Here is a 21,921-nt window from a genome sequence, read left to right on the forward strand (position 1 = left end):
TGTGACTATTAGACTGGAGGAGGAGGGAAAACTTTCCTTTGGATGAAGAGACAAGTCTTAATATTTCACAGCCAGGGGTAAGGCAGATACTTACAGTAGTTGTTTTGAGATGATGATGATGATGATGATAGCAACAATTATGCTGGCCAAAACCAACCATGGAAGTCCCCTTGCACTATTCACAAGCTTCAGGCTGCGTGCTTCATTGTTTGGTGACAAGCATATTGTAAGCATGAAGCAAAGGGATGACTACTGGATCGCTGTGCTTTTAGACCATTAATATAAATCCAAAAAAGGGAAACGCATTCCTGCCTCCTAACGGGGGCAAAATCGGTGTCTGATGAGGATAGACTGTATACAGAATCTGATGCAGCTTTTGAGGAGATCACAGTCAGTGCCAGCCATGTCTGATCAAGAAACCATATCTTATATGGCCAGTGTGACATCCCAACATAATAGGGTATAATAACTCTGAAATAATATTTTACATTTTGACCTTATAATGGGCTGTGTGACATCACAGTGGGGCATTATGACACCAGAATGGGAGTTTGTTATATCACACCAAAGCACTGTGACATCATAGGATGCATTGTAACTAGAGATGAGCGAACACTAAAATGTTCGAGGTTCGAAATTCGATTCGAACAGCCGCTCACTGTTCGAGTGTTCGAATGGGTTTCGAACCCCATTATAGTCTATGGGGAACATAAACTCGTTAAGGGGGAAACCCAAATTCGTGTCTGGAGGGTCACCAAGTCCACTATGACACCCCAGGAAATGATACCAACACCCTGGAATGACACTGGGACAGCAGGGGAAGCATGTCTGGGGGCATAAAAGTCACTTTATTTCATGGAAATCCCTGTCAGTTTGCGATTTTCGCAAGCTAACTTTTCCCCATAGAAATGCATTGGCCAGTGCTGATTGGCCAGAGTACGGAACTCGACCAATCAGCGCTGGCTCTGCTAGAGGAGGCGGAGTCTAAGATCGCTCCACACCAGTCTCCATTCAGGTCCGACCTTAGACTCCGCCTCCTCCGACAGAGCCAGCGCTGATTGGCCGAAGGCTGGCCAATGCATTCCTATGCGAATGCAGACTTAGCAGTGCTGAGTCAGTTTTGCTCAACTACACATCTGATGCACACTCGGCACTGCTACATCAGATGTAGCAATCTGATGTAGCAGAGCCGAGGGTGCACTAGAACCCCTGTGCAAACTCAGTTCACGCTAATAGAATGCATTGGCCAGCGCTGATTGGCCAATGCATTCTATTAGCCCGATGAAGTAGAGCTGAATGTGTGTGCTAAGCACACACATTCAGCACTGCTTCATCACGCCAATACAATGCATTAGCCAGTGCTGATTGGCCAGAGTACGGAATTCGGCCAATCAGCGCTGGCTCTGCTGGAGGAGGCGGAGTCTAAGGTCGGACCTGAATGGAGACTGGTGTGGAGCGATCTTAGACTCCGCCTCCTCCAGCAGAGCCAGCGCTGATTGGCCGAATTCCGTACTCTGGCCAATCAGCGCTGGCCAATGCATTCTATTAGCCCGATGAAGTAGAGCTGAATGTGTGTGCTAAGCACACACATTCAGCACTGCTTCATCACGCCAATACAATGCATTAGCCAGTGCTGATTGGCCAGAGTACGGAATTCGGCCAATCAGCGCTGGCTCTGCTGGAGGAGGCGGAGTCTAAGATCGCTCCACACCAGTCTCCATTCAGGTCCGACCTTAGACTCCGCCTCCTCCGGCAGAGCCAGCGCTGATTGGCCGAAGGCTGGCCAATGCATTCCTATGCGAATGCAGACTTAGCAGTGCTGAGTCAGTTTTGCTCAACTACACATCTGATGCACACTCGGCACTGCTACATCAGATGTAGCAATCTGATGTAGCAGAGCCGAGGGTGCACTAGAACCCCTGTGCAAACTCAGTTCACGCTAATAGAATGCATTGGCCAGCGCTGATTGGCCAATGCATTCTATTAGCCCGATGAAGTAGAGCTGAATGTGTGTGCTAAGCACACACATTCAGCACTGCTTCATCAAGCCAATACAATGCATTAGCCAGTGCTGATTGGCCAGAGTACGGAATTCGGCCAATCAGCGCTGGCTCTGCTGGAGGAGGCGGAGTCTAAGGTCGGACCTGAATGGAGACTGGTGTGGAGCGATCTTAGACTCCGCCTCCTCCAGCAGAGCCAGCGCTGATTGGCCGAATTCCGTACTCTGGCCAATCAGCACTGGCTAATGCATTGTATTGGCGTGATGAAGCAGTGCTGAATGTGTGTGCTTAGCACACACATTCAGCTCTACTTCATCGGGCTAATAGAATGCATTGGCCAGCGCTGATTGGCCGAATTCCGTACTCTGGCCAATCAGTGCTGGCCAATGCATTCTATTAGCTTGATGAAGCAGAGTGTGCACAAGGGTTCAAGCGCACCCTCGGCTCTGATGTAGCAGAGCCGAGGCTGCACAAGGGTTCAAGCGCACCCTCGGCTCTGATGTAGGAGAGCCGAGGGTGCACTTGAACCCTTGTGCACCCTCAGCTCTGCTACATCAGAGCCGAGGGTGCGCTTGAACCCTTGTGCACACTCTGCTTCATCAAGCTAATAGAATGCATTGGCCAGCGCTGATTGGCCAATGTATTCTATTAGCCTGATGAAGTAGAGCTGAATGTGTGTGCTAAGCACACACATTCAGCTCTACTTCATCGGGCTAATAGAATGCATTGGCCAGCGCTGATTGGCCAGAGTACGGAACTCGACCAATCAGCGCTGGCTCTGCTGGAGGAGGCGGAGTCTAAGATCGCTCCACACCAGTCTCCATTCAGGTCCGACCTTAGACTCCGCCTCCTCCAGCAGAGCCAGCGCTGATTGGCCGAATTCCGTACTCTGGCCAATCAGCACTGGCTAATGCATTGTATTGGCGTGATGAAGCAGTGCTGAATGTGTGTGCTTAGCACACACATTCAGCTCTACTTCATCGGGCTAATAGAATGCATTGGCCAATCAGCGCTGGCCAATGCATTCTATTAGCGTGAACTGAGTTTGCACAGGGGTTCTAGTGCACCCTCGGCTCTGCTACATCAGATTGCTACATCTGATGTAGCAGTGCCGAGTGTGCATCAGATGTGTAGTTGAGCAAAACTGACTCAGCACTGCTAAGTCTCTGCATTCGCATAGGAATGCATTGGCCAGCCTTCGGCCAATCAGCGCTGGCTCTGCCGGAGGAGGCGGAGTCTAAGGTCGGACCTGAATGGAGACTGGTGTGGAGCGATCTTAGACTCCGCCTCCTCCAGCAGAGCCAGCGCTGATTGGTCGAGTTCCGTACTCTGGCCAATCAGCGCTGGCCAATGCATTCTATTAGCCCGATGAAGTAGAGCTGAATGTGTGTGCTTAGCACACACATTCAGCTCTACTTCATCAGGCTAATAGAATACATTGGCCAATCAGCGCTGGCCAATGCATTCTATTAGCTTGATGAAGCAGAGTGTGCACAAGGGTTCAAGCGCACCCTCGGCTCTGATGTAGCAGAGCTGAGGGTGCACAAGGGTTCAAGTGCACCCTCGGCTCTCCTACATCAGAGCCGAGGGTGCGCTTGAACCCTTGTGCAGCCTCGGCTCTGCTACATCAGAGCCGAGGGTGCGCTTGAACCCTTGTGCACACTCTGCTTCATCAAGCTAATAGAATGCATTGGCCAGCACTGATTGGCCAGAGTACGGAATTCGGCCAATCAGCGCTGGCCAATGCATCCCTATGGGAAAAAGTTTATCTCACAAAAATCACAATTACACACCCGATAGAGTCCCAAAAAGTTATTTTTAATAACATTCCCCCCTAAATAAAGGTTATCCCTAGCTATCCCTGCCTGTACAGCTATCCCTGTCTCATAGTCACAAAGTTCACATTCTCATATGACCCGGATTTGAAATCCACTATTCGTCTAAAATGGAGGTCACCTGATTTCGGCAGCCAATGACTTTTTCCAATTTTTTTCAATGCCCCCAGTGTCGTAGTTCCTGTCCCACCTCCCCTGCGCTGTTATTGGTGCAAAAAAGGCGCCAGGGAAGGTGGGAGGGGAATCGAATTTTGGCGCACTTTACCACGTGGTGTTCGATTCGATTCGAACATGGCGAACACCCTGATATCCGATCGAACATGTGTTCGATAGAACACTGTTCGCTCATCTCTAATTGTAACATTTCAATGGGGTATTGTGTCATCACAATGGGGCATTGTGACATTATAATGGGAACTGTGATATCAACATAATAGGGCATTGTGACATCATAATGAACTGTGTGTCATCTCAATGTAGCGTTGTGACATCACAATGAAATAAAATGAAAAATAAAATGAAATTAAAATGACAATGGGCATTGTGACATCTTGGTAACATGAGGGTTATTTGCAAGACACTAAATTTTAAAGGTCGTGTAATCCTTCTCTACTTTCTCCATGATTTCCACATGGCAGCAGTCATCTTAGCTAGTTTCTAGCTTAAATTGTGACAGTGGATGATTGTGACATCGAAATTCATTGCAAAGAGTATCATAACTTCATAATTGGGTGTTGTTATATATCAGAATGAGGCATTACGCCATCACTATAGGGCTTTGTGATATCTCAGTTTGGTTTGTGACTATTCATCATAATTGGGTATTGTGATATTACAATGGGGCATTCTGATATTGTAACTTGCCTTATGAGATCATAATAGATCATTGTGACATCCCAGTGAAACATTGTGACATAACAATGGTCATTGTAACGTTACTGTGGGGCATTGTGACATCTCAATGGGAAACTGTCAGCATTAATGGGATATTGTGACATTACAATGTGCTCTATGAAATCATAATGGGCATGGTGACATTACATTTTGAGGTGTAGGGGTTACAGGGGTACTCTACTGGGCCCTAGAACCTAAGAGGGCCCCAGGGATCGCTCTGCCCACTACAGGATTCAACTTTTTCTAAAAGACACCAGCTAGGTATTTAGTTTTAGATAAATAATAACACGGCATCATTTTCCATGTGTTGATGTTCATCTGAGGTTGTAATGACCTAATTTTAAGGCTTTGTAAGAACTGGTTGGGAATGGGGTGCTGACAGAGGACGATTATAATATAAAGGATTTTTCATCTGACAGCTATTATATTGGACTTTATAAGGCTGAAGCTGAGGAACATATTCCAAAACTACTGCTTTGGATATAATTAAACTTCCTAAAAGAGCTTCGGAAGGAATTGGTATGTAAAACATGGAAACATGTTGAAAGCCCTTTTCATTAATCGTAGGATTGCTGGTTTACCCTCAAAGACTGAAACATTATCAAAGTTAGTTATCACTTGAGACCAGTGGCGTAACTAGGATTGGCGGGGCCCCATGGCGAACTTTTGACATGGGATTCCCCCCCCTGACCGATGCCAAAGACCCTCACCGCCCCCCCCCCCCTACCTCACAGTCTTGTGCACTCTATTATGACTCATAGTAGCCCCGGCACACAGTATTGTGCCCCACAGTGGCCCCTGCACACACTATTATGCCCCATAGTGACCCCTGCACACACTATTACACCCCATAGTGGCCCCTGCACTTAACATTACGCCCCATAGTGGCCCCTATACACAGTATTTTGCCCCATTTTGAACAGACAGGAACAATTATTATACTCTGGGGTCTTTTCAGGCCCCAGAGTATAATAATCGGAGACCAGGGGAAACCAACATAAAAAAACTCTGTCACTTACCTATCTCCAGCTCCACTGCACTCCTCGGTGGTGTCAGCCATCTTCAATGACGTCCGGGACGTCACAAAACCAGGCCTGAAGCCTGCCCGTAGAGGTAAGTAACACTATTTTCATGTTCTTTTATCTCTCCTGGGCCTCCGAACATTATACTCATGGGTCTGAAAAGACCCCTGAGTATAATAATAGTGTTTATGGGGCCCGCGGCCCCTGCCAGGATTGGTAAGTAAATACTGTGCAAGCGGCCATTTTCTCGTGGCCTGTGGGCATGCGCAGTCTGCTCTGCCCAAGGCCCAAAGCCTAGAAGTTACAAGCCACCGCCGGAAGAAGAGGCTGAAGATGACGCTGCTGAAGAAGATGGAGGCGGCACTGGAGAGAGTTCTTTCGCAGCATTGGGGATGCCCCCAGTGCTGCGAGAGAGCTAATTTACATACCGACAAGAACCAGGATTATAGGCGAACTTTGGCGCAGAGAAGCCGTAAGAAAGGTAGGAGATGAATAGCCTTTCTTAAAGGGGTATTCCCACGTCGCATACTCACCAGTCTTGCTGTAAAATCTTCTGTCTTCCTGCTTTGTTGCGTCATTGGTGGGCGGGGTTACATATGCAAAGACATATGCCAGCGGCGAGATGCCGCTGGCCCTGTGTGCATGCTCATAGATAGTGAGACCAATCCGCAGCAATAGAGAGGCGGATGCCGGGGAGTGTTAGACGCTGGCACAGGTGCCTGCAACATCGGTATGCTCCTGCCCTGCATGAAGCCAGCAGCGGCAGAAGCGAAGCTGTTATTCCGCTCCTCCGCCCCCCCCCCCCCCAGAATAGCAGCATCGCTCCCGCTGCTGCTGGCTTCATGCAGGGCAGGAGCATAGCGATGTTGCAGGCATCTATGCCGGCGTCTAACACTCCCCGGCATCCGCCTCTCTATTACAGCGGATGCCGGGTCTGTATTGGCGGCCCCTTCCCCCCAAAGTGTAAACTACTCCCCCCCCTCCAGGCTCGCTCCCGTGCACTTAGCCCCTCCTCCCTCCCCCCTCAGAGCAGCAGATACATCACTTGACTTATGACCAGATAAGTCAAGGGATGTGTAAAACAAAAATGAATAAAGTAAGACAGTGGACAAACAAAGCAGTTTTTCTGAAGCAGTGTATTTAGGAAAAGTCTTACATTCACATTAACAAGCAGTACAGATAGGATCCTTGTGATGGGACAACCCCTTTAAGGCTATTCCGACGTGGTACCTACAAAAAATTGTCTGAGTGATAGGATCCCTTTAATATTGTAATATTGATGTAAGAGCAGACTGTGAAAATGCAAATGAAGTGAAACTAACATAAATTAACTTTTATTTATTTACTAATTACTTTTTGAACATAGAACATTTAATTCTATATTTATTTATTAATTTATTTTTTACACAACTTGTAGAAAACATCCTAAACTCCATGTTATCATTATTTTGGAAACATGAGAAAATTTGTGGTCATTCAGATGTGTCCCCCCTTACCTCAATGACTGACATAACTGTTAAAAATAAATTCTACAAATATATTGATTTTTTTTTCTTCAATTAGCCAGGAATTTAAAGGACTTCAAGAAAACATGGCGGTACATCAAACATTACATTCAACAAATTTCTTGCATTGGGATTCTAGCTGTCAAGTTTATGACAGACGCACTCTCAAAAGTGTGATTGACTTGTATGGCATTTTCCCTTGATCTATATGAAATTCGCATCAGTCATGCGTTTTGGTTTATTTTTCCAAAAATGAAAATGAAAAATGACTTGGTCTTTCAAAGGTCAATTGTAACATTTGAGATGGTCCATAAGAAGAGGTGTACAAGCAATTGCTATGTCTATAGTTATCACCAAATGCAATAACAGAGCTTAATGCTGTCCAAGCCAAGAGTTAGGGCAAGTTTACATGTAATGACTAGAATTAGAGATATTAACAAGAAAATTAAGTAATAAATTCATAACAAATGTAGAACTTACACACTTATGTTATGCATAAATATAGAATCTTAGAACTTTATAGGAGAAAAGTTATAGGGTGTCTACAAGTAGCAACAGTATCTTGGAACTAGTGCACTAAGAAGATAGCAAGGACCTTGTGGCCAACTTTGAGGTCCAGAAAACATACAAAATCTTCATTACACAAAACTACATCTTGACTGGCGCTGTAAACACCAGCCTTGAATTCAGACAAATTACCTTTTACGCCTATTGCGGAATCAGGTTTTTATGGGCCCTTGGGCGACAGAGCCTCAGTGGGCCCCCTTGTGGAGGAGGCGGGAGTCGGGACACTGCGCACCGCTGCAGGCGGACGAAGCGAGTGACGTCACACAGGAGCGCGGAGTCACCTACGCCATACCTCTCAACTTTTGAAGAGTAGAAAGAGAGATAAAATGTGCGGCACTGCGCGCCGCAGAAAATTTAGCTCCGCCCACTTTTATGTTGACTCTGCCCATTCTCATTCATTTATTATGTGCCCCCACACAGTATAATACTCCTACAGTCAACCGTAAATTATATGTCCCCCCTCTATCTCTCCCCCAGTTTCATATACACCCTTCCTCTGCCCCCAGTTTCATATCCCCCCTCCATCTCTGTCCCCAGTTTCATGCCGTTCTGCACCCCCTTCATCTGCCCCAGTGTCACGCCGTTCTCCCCTCTTCATCTGCCCCAGTGTCATGCTGTTCTCCCCCGCCCTTCATCTGCCCCAGTGTCATGCCATTCTCCCCCCCTTCATCTGCCCCAGTGTCATGCCGTCCCCCCTTCATCTGCCCCAGTGTCATGCCATTCACCCCCCCTTCATCTTCCCCAGCATTATGCCGTTCTCCCCCCCTTCATTTGCCCCCAGTTTCATGGGCCCCCTTCATTATGTTCCACCTTAATGAACTGAAATCGGGACAGGCAAGTATTGGGGCAGGCAAGTGCCGGGGGCCCCCAGAGGCTCTGTGGGCCCCGGCACTTGCCTGACTATGCCATGCGCTGATGCCGGCCCTGTGCGGAATGGATGGCAGGACAGATTGCAGACTACAAAGAATACCAACCTCAAATACTAACTCTTTATCATACCAAGTACAGGAAAAACAAATATATGACCAGATATACTGTTTAGTATAACTTTCTATATACCAATAATAAAGGGGTATCAAGTTCTTTTTAAACTTAAGCAGCCTATGTAGGGCATATTCATCCAACATAATGGTGTCTTCATGAATTGTGATGGAACTTTGGTTTCTGTAAGGCTAAGTTTACATCTGCGTAGATGACTGTTCGGTGATCTTTTTTCTTTGCAATTTTTGGACAGGAACCGAGCAGAAGCATGGTGGTCCCCTTTATAGTCTATGGGGTAACTTCTTTTTAAGTGGATTGGGATTCTGTTTTTCGCGACTGAAAGAACACAAACCCAACGCTAGTGCGAACCTAGCGTAAAATGAATTCATACCTCATATCTAGTGCATCCCTATATGCCCCATGTTTTGTATATGTGTATACGTTCTCTGTTTACAACTAAGAAGCTCACATGTTTTGCTCTGTGAATGAAGAGAGATGAGCAGGTATTTTCAGGAAAACTGTTGTGACTAAGCCAATGCGCCTTTTCTCCAAAGCTAATTTATGCAAAGCTTGGTTGCCAAAGAAATATGCTTTGGCAGCAGATTTGACAAATTACTGACAGATCTGGAACACGTACTGTAGGCAGAATCTACTTTAATAATATCATTTTTAATAATCCTTAATTAAACAAAGCCAGGTTATCATAAAAAACGTAAAAATTCATTCAATCAATCTCAATTTATTAACTTTATTTGTCAATATTCACTCTAGTCTTGACAAAAGACTGAAAAATGCAACTTGTTAGTTACTACTGTCTTAAAAGTGAGAACATACTAGGTTTAATCCAAAGAATGTCTGTGTATTCTGCTTCCATGAATGTTTCTGATATAGTTGGAGTTTTCCTTTATACCTTCTTGTTTATAACTATTATCCTGTAGAAACCAGGGTGACAGAACAGAATGTACTGGCCCAGAGGTTAACATTTATATTGGTGGGAATGAACATAATGTAACCAATAAAAATCTTCGCAAAACCACAACCATTGTACAAATTATTTGTTACACACCAAAGAACCTTATACTTAGTATTTTTTTCCTTTAAAAAAAAAATCCCAGGCCCATCATGGGTCCAGATTCTCTAGACTGGAATACAGTTGCAAATCACATTCCAATCGAATACTACTCGCTCATTTCTAGTAATCAACAGTCAACTATGCCCAATAGTGTTGTATACCTGTAGTCTGACACTATTCTAGGGTACTTTGTGCATATGCACTGGCTTGTGTATATGCAATGTGTATATGCAATGCTATGTGTGAGGCTGCATATACAACGTACACTGTTGTGTTTGTATATTGCCTGGTATTTATGCATACCTACACAACATATATGTAATATCTATTATTATGTTATTATATTATCATTATTTTAATAAAGAATGTTTATGTAATAGGTGGCTATAACAGGTGGTTGGTCATCTCATCTCACATTCTGACCAGTTGTTGGCTGTCCCTTTGAAATGAGGCTATTATTATGTTCTATAATATTTAGCTTACAGCTTACAATAGAGATATTTCTGCAATTTGCGGCTTGCTACACTGATACTGTACGTCTCTGATATATGCGGTTGGCAATTAAATCTATTTTTCTGTAATATGTGGTTTGAAGTATGTGTGGGACATAGTCCTCTATGCTTTCAATAAGTAGTTATTTAATTGTCATGGCAGTTATTTAATTGTAATGTGGCTTGCGATGGGTGGTACAGTGTTTCTCTGAAATATGTGGTTTGCATGGGTGGTACTGCTACTCTGTATGTGGTTTGCAGTGCTTGTTGTTTTCTGCCATATGCGGCTTATAATTAGAACATTGGAGTTAATTTATGCTTTTTAGAAAACTCTGTTTGGATCATAAAAGTTTAATCCTGTGTAATCTGGTCTGATTTTTTTCTAACAATATATTTTATTGAATACCACTATTGCAGGGTTGAGCATAAGAGGATTTCCCAACCTGCCAAGTAAAAATTCTGAATCCCCAGCACAGATGATAATAAGGCTGGCAGAAAATACTGATATAACGATATAACGGTAGTTGCTGTATGTAGAATTCATATGATAGCATATTTTTATATTGTGAAGGATATTTTTAGATATTGTATAGTGAAGGAGTATTGCATCTTATCCATAGGATATTCCATAGAGTATATGTTTGATAGTTTCACTGCTAGATCTCACATATGTCAAGAGAACAGTTTTAGTATTACTAAATGAGACAAGGAAGCAGTTAGTAAGTAACCCATACCACTGTGTATGTCTTAAAGGCTTATGATGAGAATAACCGTATACTTTGTAGCTATGTCCATAAAATGGAATGATATTTTGAATGGTTCAAATTATAGTAAATTCCTGGTACTTGATATTGCAAAACCTATACTTAGACATAGCAGCTGAACCACTTAGTTTCACCTTTAATGTCAAATGGCCACTAACTTTTCAGACAACGTAATCCCATCTAATAGAGCAAGCGATTTGGAACCAACTTTAATTAAAAAATATGGCTGCTTTCTGCCTGAAAAACCTGTCCAAAGTTTCTGCCACTAGGTGTTTTCCTTTAAGCTAATTTGTAGTTAACCCTCTGTTACTTGAGAGGTTCCATCCATAGATACCATTAAAGGGGAAATCTCAAGCATTTGACAACATATAGTGTTTTAACAATACCACTTTGTTTGTTTGCTATGTCAAATTATTCCTCCCATTATTTATCATTGTCAAGTCTCCCGGCCTTTATCTGATGACATAGGTCAGATTGCATGACTCTCTAGGGCTATTATTTACTGCCCTTCTGTGCAGGCAACCATTTGGCTAATTGCAGTTTGCTGATAAAGGCTTGGACAGTGTTGATATCTCTATGTAAAAAAAAAAAAAATCACACTGATACTGAAGTCCGTTTTTTCCTCTGCATCATGTAAGGTTCTTTTTTTTCTCTCCAATTATGTGCAATATAATATGAAATTACTGATCTGCATTTATATTAGATTCCTAGTAATCATAATAAACATTCTCTCATGGTAAAGGCAATGTCTATATCTATTGAGGTACTTCATAGTGTCCTGTACATCAAATAGTCAAAGCCCGTACACCAGCTTGTTGAAGAATACAGGAAGTGAGCAGAAACAGCAGGCAAACTGCTGAGAGAGAGATGGGAAACCCCCTTAAAAATGCAAGATGGCTTCACAGTGAAGAGAAGGAGAAGGGACTGGTCTCTTCCCAGTCAATGCAGAGGAGAAGAGCTGGATTGCTTCAGAGCCTGTCTATAAATTGCTTTCTTTGTGCACTGCACTGAACATTCTGCACTTCTTACAGCTTACATTGTAAAAAAAAAAAAAAAAAAAAAGTCTAGTATGTGCTTATATTTACTTCTGGCTGCTTGTGTGATTTCAGATGACACATTATTCACAGACAGCCATGTAAATAAACCAGTAGTAGTCATAATGGATAGTGGAGGGAGAAGACAAATGTGCTGCAGCCATTATGGAGAATATATATATTCTCATAACTCATAACTCTGAGCTCCAAACAGCCTTTGGAAACAATGTTAACGTAAGGCGTATATTTCAGGAGTTTTAAGGATTGAGTTTCCACAGTCAAGCAGCTGTATACAAGACTGAGATCTGCATGCACAATAGTGAGTACCATCATTGGACTATGGACCATTAGAAATTGGCTTTTTGGAGTCACAATGTTTCATTATAAGCCACATATTAGACTTTAATTGATGGCATCTGCTCATTCCATTTTGTGATACAAATCATGTTACAGACCCTGGGGTCAGCACAGTGTTGAGGGAGTTACACTTTGGTGCTATGGGTTTCCTGCATATTTGTGTTTTGGGGGGTCCCTTGATGGTAGGGGTGGATAAGACACATGAGACACTGTGGCAGTTGAACAGATGATGCATCACAATTTACTTAGCCAGTTTTTTCAATAACAAGTAACATGGAGCCAAAGTTCACTTACAACATCTCATCTAGTCCTCTGTCCCTTTCCACCCTAGAAAATATGGGGCAACCCCTTGGACTCCTCAGTCCTCTGTATTCAGCAGGACACATTTGGCCATGCATGCTCAGCCTTGTCAAGAAAGCCAGAGTAGGAGCCATTCCCATTTACTGTACACAGCAGCAAGGGAATGCCTTAGTAACCGCTGCAAAACAGCATAAAACATGTTAAAGAGTAATAGAACAATTAAATCCAACCACAAGCAATGTTCTTAGAGATGTCATACCCACGTGTCCACAAGGTTTTTGTTAGGGATAACTCTGTATCATATACTACATTTAGGACACCAGGACAATGAAGCATTGATGGTTTGATGTTCTAGTATAATGACACATTCCACTCACAATCACTATCCCATAAATAAACTTATTAAATCACTGATCTACGTAACAAGCCAAAGGAAAATATTTTTTAAATGGCCTCAGCCACTCAGTCAATACTTGCATCTTGTGTCTTATAAAACTGACATGCCCATTAAATAAATCTGCTTCTACAGGTATATTGGTTTCCAAAGCAGACATAGCACTTAGAGTGTTTTCATACTAACACTGCTTTTCCTGGAACCATCATAATGTCTGAATAATAATGCTGTACCGAGTTTGTCCAATCAAATAGAGATTTTCAGCCATGCATGTGTAGTGTATAATGTCAAATATACGGCAAGGCTTATCTGCATTGAATGGGACTAATCCACATTGGGATTATTGGGTGGCATTTCTAGAATCCCTAGGAACAAGTAAGCATGGTACTTAATTTTCCTGATTTCTTTTATTTTAAATTTTTCAGGAGTTTATGAAATGAGATAAAATGGAGAAACCTCTAATTCCTGATTTATTCTTCAGATTGCAAGCTCTTAATGTAATCTGAACAAAGTCTTATGCAGCTGTATTCATACTTATCTCCAAATATGTAAATTATATTGTATGAAAAAAGGATATGTACTTGAGGCCGGGGCCCCACGTTGCAAAATATCTGTGTTTTAGGCTAAATCCACATGTTGCAGAGATGCAGCTTTTTTTGTTTTCAGATTTTGCTGTGGTTTTTTGAGCCAAAGTCAGGAGTGGATTGAGCAGAAGGGAGAAGAATAAGAACTTCCTAGATATTTCCCATTCCTTTAGTAGCCATTCTTGGCTTTAGCTAAAAAAAAAACGTAACACAATCTGCAACAAAAAAAGCTGCGTTTCCGGAATGTGGGGCCTCAGCCTAACATTACCTGCAAAGTGGATTCTGGTTAATCCCATCGACGTATTGCAGACAAAAATCCAAGATGGAAATGCTAGGATGTCACGTGTTTTTGCAAAGCTCAGCATGTCAATCATACCTACAGAAATGCTGGCATTTTCTGTATAGGTATAATAGAAGCAGAAAGCCTTTCTGTGAAAAATACTACAGAAAAAAACTGCAACACATTTCCATTGTGGTCTGTTCTGCAGCAGTTTTTGGCTTGAAAAATCACAAACAATGGAATCATCATAAGTAAAAAGTAATAATTTATTGAAAAAATAAAATGTGGACAAAAATGCACAACAAACATAACCAAACATATAAGGGGACCAATGCTACCTGTCAGTGAAATACACGTGGTAAGAATGAATGTGTATGCATTATAATGAATGGAGCCAGTGATGGAATGGAGTGATATCGAATCACAGCTAGCAGAGAAAAAAGAAACATGTACTGATGTGTAGTGGAGTCCTAGTGACAATCTCTGCCAGAGGATATACAGTCCTATGAAAAAGTTTGGGCACCCCTATTAATCTTAATCATTTTTTGTTCTAAATATTTTGGTGTTTGCAACAGCCATTTCAGTTTGATATATCTAATAACTGATGGACACAGTAATATTTCAGGATTGAAATGAGGTTTATTGTACTAACAGAAAATGTGCAATATGCATTAAACCAAAATTTGACCGGTGCAAAAGTATGGGCACCCTTATCATTTTATTGATTTGAATTCCCCTAACTACTTTTTACTGACTTACTGAAGCACAAAATTGGTTTTGTAACCTCAGTGAGCTTTGAACTTCATAGCCAGATGTATCCAATCATAAGAAAAGGTATTTAAGGTGGCCAATTGCAAGTTGATCTCCTATTTGAATCTCCTCTGAAGAGTGGCATCATGGGCTACTCAAAACAACTCTCAAATGATCTGAAAACAAAGATTGTTCAACATAGTTGTTCAGGGGAAGGATACAAAAAGTTGTCTCAGAGATTTAACCTGTCAGTTTCCACTGTGAGGAACATAGTAAGGAAATGGAAGACCACAGGGACAGTTCTTGTTAAGCCCAGAAGTGGCAGGCCAAGAAAAATATCAGAAAGGCAGAGAAGAAGAATGGTGAGAACAGTCAAGGACAATCCACAGACCACCTCCAAAGAGCTGCAGCATCATCTTGCTGCAGATGGTGTCACTGTGCATCGGTCAACTATACAGCGCACTTTGCACAAATAGAAGCTGTATGGGAGAGTGATGAGAAAGAAGCCGTTTCTGCACGTACGCCACAAATAGAGTTGCCTGAGGTATGAAAAAGCACATTTGGACAAGGCAGCTTCATTTTGGAAACAAAAATTGAGTTGTTTGGTTATAAAAAAAAGGCGTTATGCATGGCGTCCAAAAAGAAACAGCATTCCAAGAAAAACACATGCTACCCACTGTAAAATTTGGTGGAGGTTCCATCATGCTTTGGGGCTGTGTGGCCAATGCCGGCATCGGGAATCTTGTTAAAGTTGAGAGTCGCATGGATTCCACTCAGTATCAGCAGATTCTTCAGAATAATGTTCAAGAATCAGTGACGAAGTTGAAGTTACGCCGGGGATGGATATTTCAGCAAGACAATGATCCAAAACACCGCTCCAAATCCTCAGGCATTCATGCAGAGGAACAATTACAATGTTCTGGAATGGCCATCCCAGTCCCCAGACCTGAATATCATTGAACATCTGTGGGATGATTTGAAGCGGGCTGTCCATGCTCGGCGACCATCTAACTTAACTGAACTTGAATTGTTTGTCCAAAATACCTTTATCCAGGATCCAGGAACTGATTAAAAGCTACAGGAAGCGACTAGAGGCTGTTATCTTTGCAAAAGGAGGATCTACTAAATATTAATGTCACTTTTCTGTTGAGGTGCCCATACTTTTGCACCGGTCAAATTTTGGTTTAATGCATATTGCACATTTTCTGTTAGTACAATAAACCTCATTTCAATCCTGAAATATTACTGTGTCCATCAGTTATTAGATATATCAAACTGAAATGGCTGTTATAAACACCAAAATATTTAGAACTAAAAATGATTAAGATTAATAGGGGTGCCCAAACTTTTTCATAGGACTGTATATGGAAAATAGCCATAGACCAAACACTGGAGTCATTAATGTGTATTAAGACATAAAAAATAGCACAACGTGCGTTTCGCCATAGAGGCTTCGTCAGGGGACGCTTTTGGCTGTGGATCTCTATGTTGGGCTTAGCTTGAATCTATAGAATTTAGATACGGCAATTAGAGCCCCAGTGTTACACTAAAGGTATATGTCAGATGTAGTAATAACATGTACTACCGACTGGTATCAGAAGAAAAGGAAATAAGTATAAATCTTATTTTGACTAGAGACTGGCAAGGTAAGGGTTTGCTGGGAAAGGTGTAGGTACCAAGAGATGGTATTAGGAACGCAACCCCAGGTTCTGTGCTTTACGCTGATGAACATTGACAAAGTCCATTGGAATGATATGAATAGTCAACATAATGCTGGACTGCTGGATCTCTCTTTGCTTCATAATATTCAACCTGCATTGAATAAAGACTAATCTGTCAAGACGAGTAAAAGATCCTACTATTATCCTTTAAGAAGCTGTTATCCTGGTGTATTAACACTCACCACACTGGTTAACATTCTGTGAGGTACGGTATATTATTATTTACAACTTGTTATCTAAACTGTGATTTGTTCAACATTTACTATTTGTTTCAAAATGTATTAGCATGTATTATAAATAATGTACTACAGTGGAACAAAATTTCAGCCATCGGTGGCCATTACAAAATGAGAGGACCATGAAGTCTATGGAAAATACTCATACTCAATATTCCCATAACCCTTGTTCACCAACCTGCAGGCTCTGTGCTCTGTTCACTTCCTGGATTTCTCGGCACATTGGTGGGCGGGGTTTCACTTGCTCTGCTATCTGCTATGTTTGCAGTCAGTAATGAGGGATTGGTTGTAAATGCATTACCACAGTATGAGGCTGATGTAGAAGCTGATGTAGCAGAGCTGGATTTGAGTCAGCTTGCATTACATACAGAGGTAACAGACTACTTATCTCAGCCCTTATCAGCCAAATTCAATTAAACCAGAATCAGAAATGCCGACGCTCTCACCTCCCCCCTCCCCTATCTTTGGAGCTCCGTTATTTGTCAGACATACACAACTCAGATCTGCTCCCAGCACTCAGCCCCTCCCTCCCCCCCTTCCCCATGAGAGCAGGCAGCTACATCACTGAACTGAGCAGATACGCCCCGTGGCCATAGAAACTGAGTGTAAACAATGAAGTGAATAAATTAAGATAGTGACCAAACAAAGCAGTTTTGATAAAGCAATGTATTTAGGAAAAGTCTTAAATCCACATAAACTAGCAGTATAGGTAGGATGCTTTTCATGGGACAACCCCTGTAAGTATGAATATATTAGTAACATGCAGACAGTCCTGTATCCTTCACATCTACTGTATATAGAAATAAATGTAATAACCAACCCTTTAAGCAATTGTTCTGTCTGTGTTACATATAGGTTACAATATTCCCGTACATGCTGAATCCCTAAACTTGATAGAACTTTTTCATCAAAACCGTTTTTTTCTACTTAAAAACACCCAAGAAGAAATATGTGTATAACATATTGACAAACATGGGAGATATGGAAAAAAAAAAAAAAAAACAGAACATGAAAAACAAACACTATAAAGGATATTCATTGATTATGATCAAAAAGTCTAAAAACTTCAGAAAAAAATTAGAATTTTAGAATTGTAAACCACAATGTGCCAGAAATCGGAAAGTACTGTATTTAACTTAGAAAATTCTTTTTTTTTTGTACTGGATTTTATAATACAAGCAGTAAAATTTTTATGTATTTATGTGTATTTGGAGATATTTGACCTGCGTCACCCAATGTCTAAGATAATTAATCCATTACAATTTTTATTGTATTTGCGTCATCTAGTTGTAGCCAAACTATGTGGCTGTGTAATAAAGTTAAATGGTGCAATATTTAGTTTTCTCTCCATAATACATTAATAAAACTCAATTACTGATGCAATTTTTTTAAAGACGTTTTTAATAAGTGTTCCTCATTTTGACATTCATTTGCATGGACTCATCAGAGTGTATGGCTACTTCCTGAATATTCAGGTATTTATAATAATTAAAAAAAAGTAGACAAATCATTTTAGTGTGGCTCTTGCTGTGTATTCTTAGAAAATTATTTTAATAACCAAGTCTTTCCCATGCCAACATTTACCAACTTTACACAATAGCTTCAAATTAAGAGGTTTAATAAAGTCAAATAAGAAGGATTATATTTAATAAGATTCCATCATTAACGTCGAGGAGTCTATGAAAGACAAACAAGAAGTATTAAACATAATGGGGCTTTATGTTCATTGTCAACAAATCATGCCAATTACAGATTAGGACTACTTAAAATTTCAAGTAAGAATGAACGAATGTGTCCTGTCACCTTGGAATAACCCTGGGTGCTACAAACTCAATCACAGGTAAGACATACATTTCTTAAAGTGAACAGGAAAGAATTGGATGATAGACTTTTATTAGAGATGAGCGAGTAGTACTCGATTGAGTAGGTATTCGATCAAATACTATGGTATTCGAAATACTCGTACTCGATCGAGTACCACTCGCTATTTGAATGGTAAAGTTCGATGCAGAACCAGCATTGATTGGCCGAATGCTATACAGTCGGCCAATCAACGCTGGTTCTTCTCCTACCTTTAGAAGTCTTCTCCGTGCAGCTTCCCTGCGGCGTCTTCCGGCTCTTCATTCACTCTGCCAGGCATCGCATGTCTGCTTGTAGTGCGGACATGCGCAGTTGACTCTGCCCAGGCCTGATGCCTGGCATAGTGAATTCAGAGCCGGAAGATGCCGCGGGGACGCTGCAGGGAGAAGACTGCTCGGAGGATCCAGCCCGACCCCCACTCGTGGACTTGGTAAGTATAATTTGATTGAATGTTGCCTACCCCTGAAACGAGCATTTTCCCCCCATAGACTATAATAGGGTTCGATATTCGATTCGAGTAGTCGAATATTGAGGGACTACTCGAAACGAATATCGAACCTTGATCATTTTACTGTTCGCTCATCTCTAACTTTTAGACATAATTTCATATAACAGGAAAAAGACGCCAAAAATGATCCCTTTATAGGAGGAGAATGCCACACCAAAATTACATTGGTATTTGGAAGAAGCAATGGTGGGATTGTTTGTTTTATCTACTTGTTAGTGTGACAGAGGCCAATGGCACTGCCAGCGACAGGGTATGAAACAACAAAAATGTATCACATTGTCAGTGCGCCTGCATGTTGAAAAGTGAAGTGATAAAGAACTGATGTTAAAAACAAGACACCAAAAATTATCCCTTCATGACAGCCCAGGCGACACGAATGCGTGACAATTACAGAATTTCAGGAGAAATTGTGACGCACTGTCAGCATGTCTAGCCTGCCAGCTGAAAAAGCTAGAATATCTTCTGAAATAGAAAAAAGATTCTATGATTATGAGAACAGTACTTGGTCCAGAAGAGAATCTGGATTATTCTGCTGCTTGTCGCTGTATGGGAGCACATGCCGCATCAACATTGTATTGGTGGAGAAGCAATTTACCGAATTTCACAAAAAATTTGTGACACACTTTCAGCATGCCTGACCTGCCAGCTGAAAAATGTAGACTATGTTATGATGTGGAATATGTTAGGATTCTGACCCTGAAAACAACACTTGAGAACCAGAAGAGAACAGTGTGTCTACCAGTTGACAGGTAATCAACAAAAAATTACCCTTTTGTGGGTTTACACTTGGTACCAAGTAGTGACAATTTACAGAATTTCAAGAAAAAATTGTGGCACACTATCACTGTGCCTAGCCTGCCAGCTAAACAAGATGGACTATCTTCCAAAAGTGATCATGAGGTAGAAGATGGTGTTCTTCTTCCTCTCAGTTATCTACTCCATTGTTTCTGTGGTTTGCAGTTCTCATTCATCATATACAGTGTTGGCCAAAAGTATTGGCACCCTTGAAATTCTGTCAGATAATACTCATTTTCTTCCAGAAAATGATTGCAATCACAAATTCTTTGGTATTATTATCTTCATTTAATTTGTCTTCAATGGAAAACCACAAAAAGAATTGTCAAAAAGCCAAATTGGATGTAATTCCACAGCAAACATAAAAAGGGGATGGACAAAAGTATTGGCACTGTTTGAAAAATCATGTGATGCTTCTCTAATTTGTGTAATTAACAGCACCTGTTACTTACCTGAGGCACCTAACAGGTGGTGGCAATAACTAAATCACACTTGCAGCCAGTTGAAATGGATTAAAGTTTACTCAACCTCTGTCCTGTGTCCTTGTGTGTACCACATTGAGCATGGAGAAAAGAAAGAAGACCAAAGAATTGTCGGAGGACTTGAGAAGCAAAATTGTGAGGACGCATGAGCAATCTCAAGGCTAATTCCTTTATAGATGATGAATGACATTGACCTGGAGGAGGAGGAGCAGACAGAGATGATAGTGATAACAATGATGAACATGTACTAGGTGCGGATGTGGCCTACCAAAAAGATGACTATGGAGAGAAGAAATGTAACAGTCTAGTTCACTTGGTGACACTGCCAATTTTATTTTTCCAAATAAGCTGGTGACGCCATTTCATATGGGTATGGAGAGACCTAGTTCCAACACATAGGTCTGCACACCCATGGCTAATTTTCTGCTTACAAATCTTGCACATTGCCATGGATTTTATAATGTACCAAAAAATTGCCTTATGTGATATTACTGCACACTGCTCCTGCCACCAAAACCAGCAGTAGTTAAAACATGTCTGCTAATTCCACCACCACCTGAGCTTGCCTTAGACCTACTTCAGCAGGGGTTTAGTATGTTGGGGCAGTACTATGAATGGAATTCTTACTATTGCAGCCATGACCACCTTCTTCCTCTGAGGTCATTCTATCACCCTGACCTGATTGCCAGGTCTTTTCTGCAATAGAGTCATAATCAGATTCAGTAATTTGTTCATCTTCCCCACTTTTATGTTATTTTTCTATGTCCTCACAATTCCTAACATATCTCCTTCTAGTGCCCCTACCAGTACGACTTCCAGGCGTAGTACTCTTCCACCTCTACATGTAAAAAAAATACTCAACATTTGTATTTTTCTGCTTTCAAAAATGTCTGTAGTTATAGGAAGCACAACACTGCGACTACTGGCAGGGCTGTCAAAACCAGAAGTAGTGTTGCTACCCACATTCTTATTGTTAGAACATTTGCATGAGTATTTTCTACTCGCCATCCCTTTGCCTGTTACTTGTAATGTAACACACTCTCTGTATAGTCACAGATCAAACTTCTCTATTGCAACACATACTTAATTAGATTATTGTCAACAAAAAGTTAACTGTCCATTGTATGCAATACTGTAGCAGTCGGTTTCATAACAAAGTTATTCTCCCTCATTCACAGGTATGATTTCTATCACTATATCAGTGTGTAACAAACTAGAATATATTAATGACTTATTCCTTAGTAAATCCCTCGGCCTGCTCGCCTTTACTGAAACTTGGATCCAGCAGGCAGACACTTCCTCCCCTGCTGCTCTGTGTCATGGTGGCCTACAATTCTCACATACCTCTAGGCCTGACAACAGGCAGGGTGGTGGGGTAGGATTACTGCTGTCACCGCAGTGCATTTTTCAGTCCATTCCCCCGGTCCCCTCACTCACATTCTCCTCATTTGAAGTCCATGCTATCAGACTTTTCCGGCCACTCTCCTTA

This window comes from Leptodactylus fuscus, chromosome 5, assembly GCF_031893055.1.
Source record: "Leptodactylus fuscus isolate aLepFus1 chromosome 5, aLepFus1.hap2, whole genome shotgun sequence".
Lineage (NCBI taxonomy): Eukaryota > Metazoa > Chordata > Amphibia > Anura > Leptodactylidae > Leptodactylus > Leptodactylus fuscus.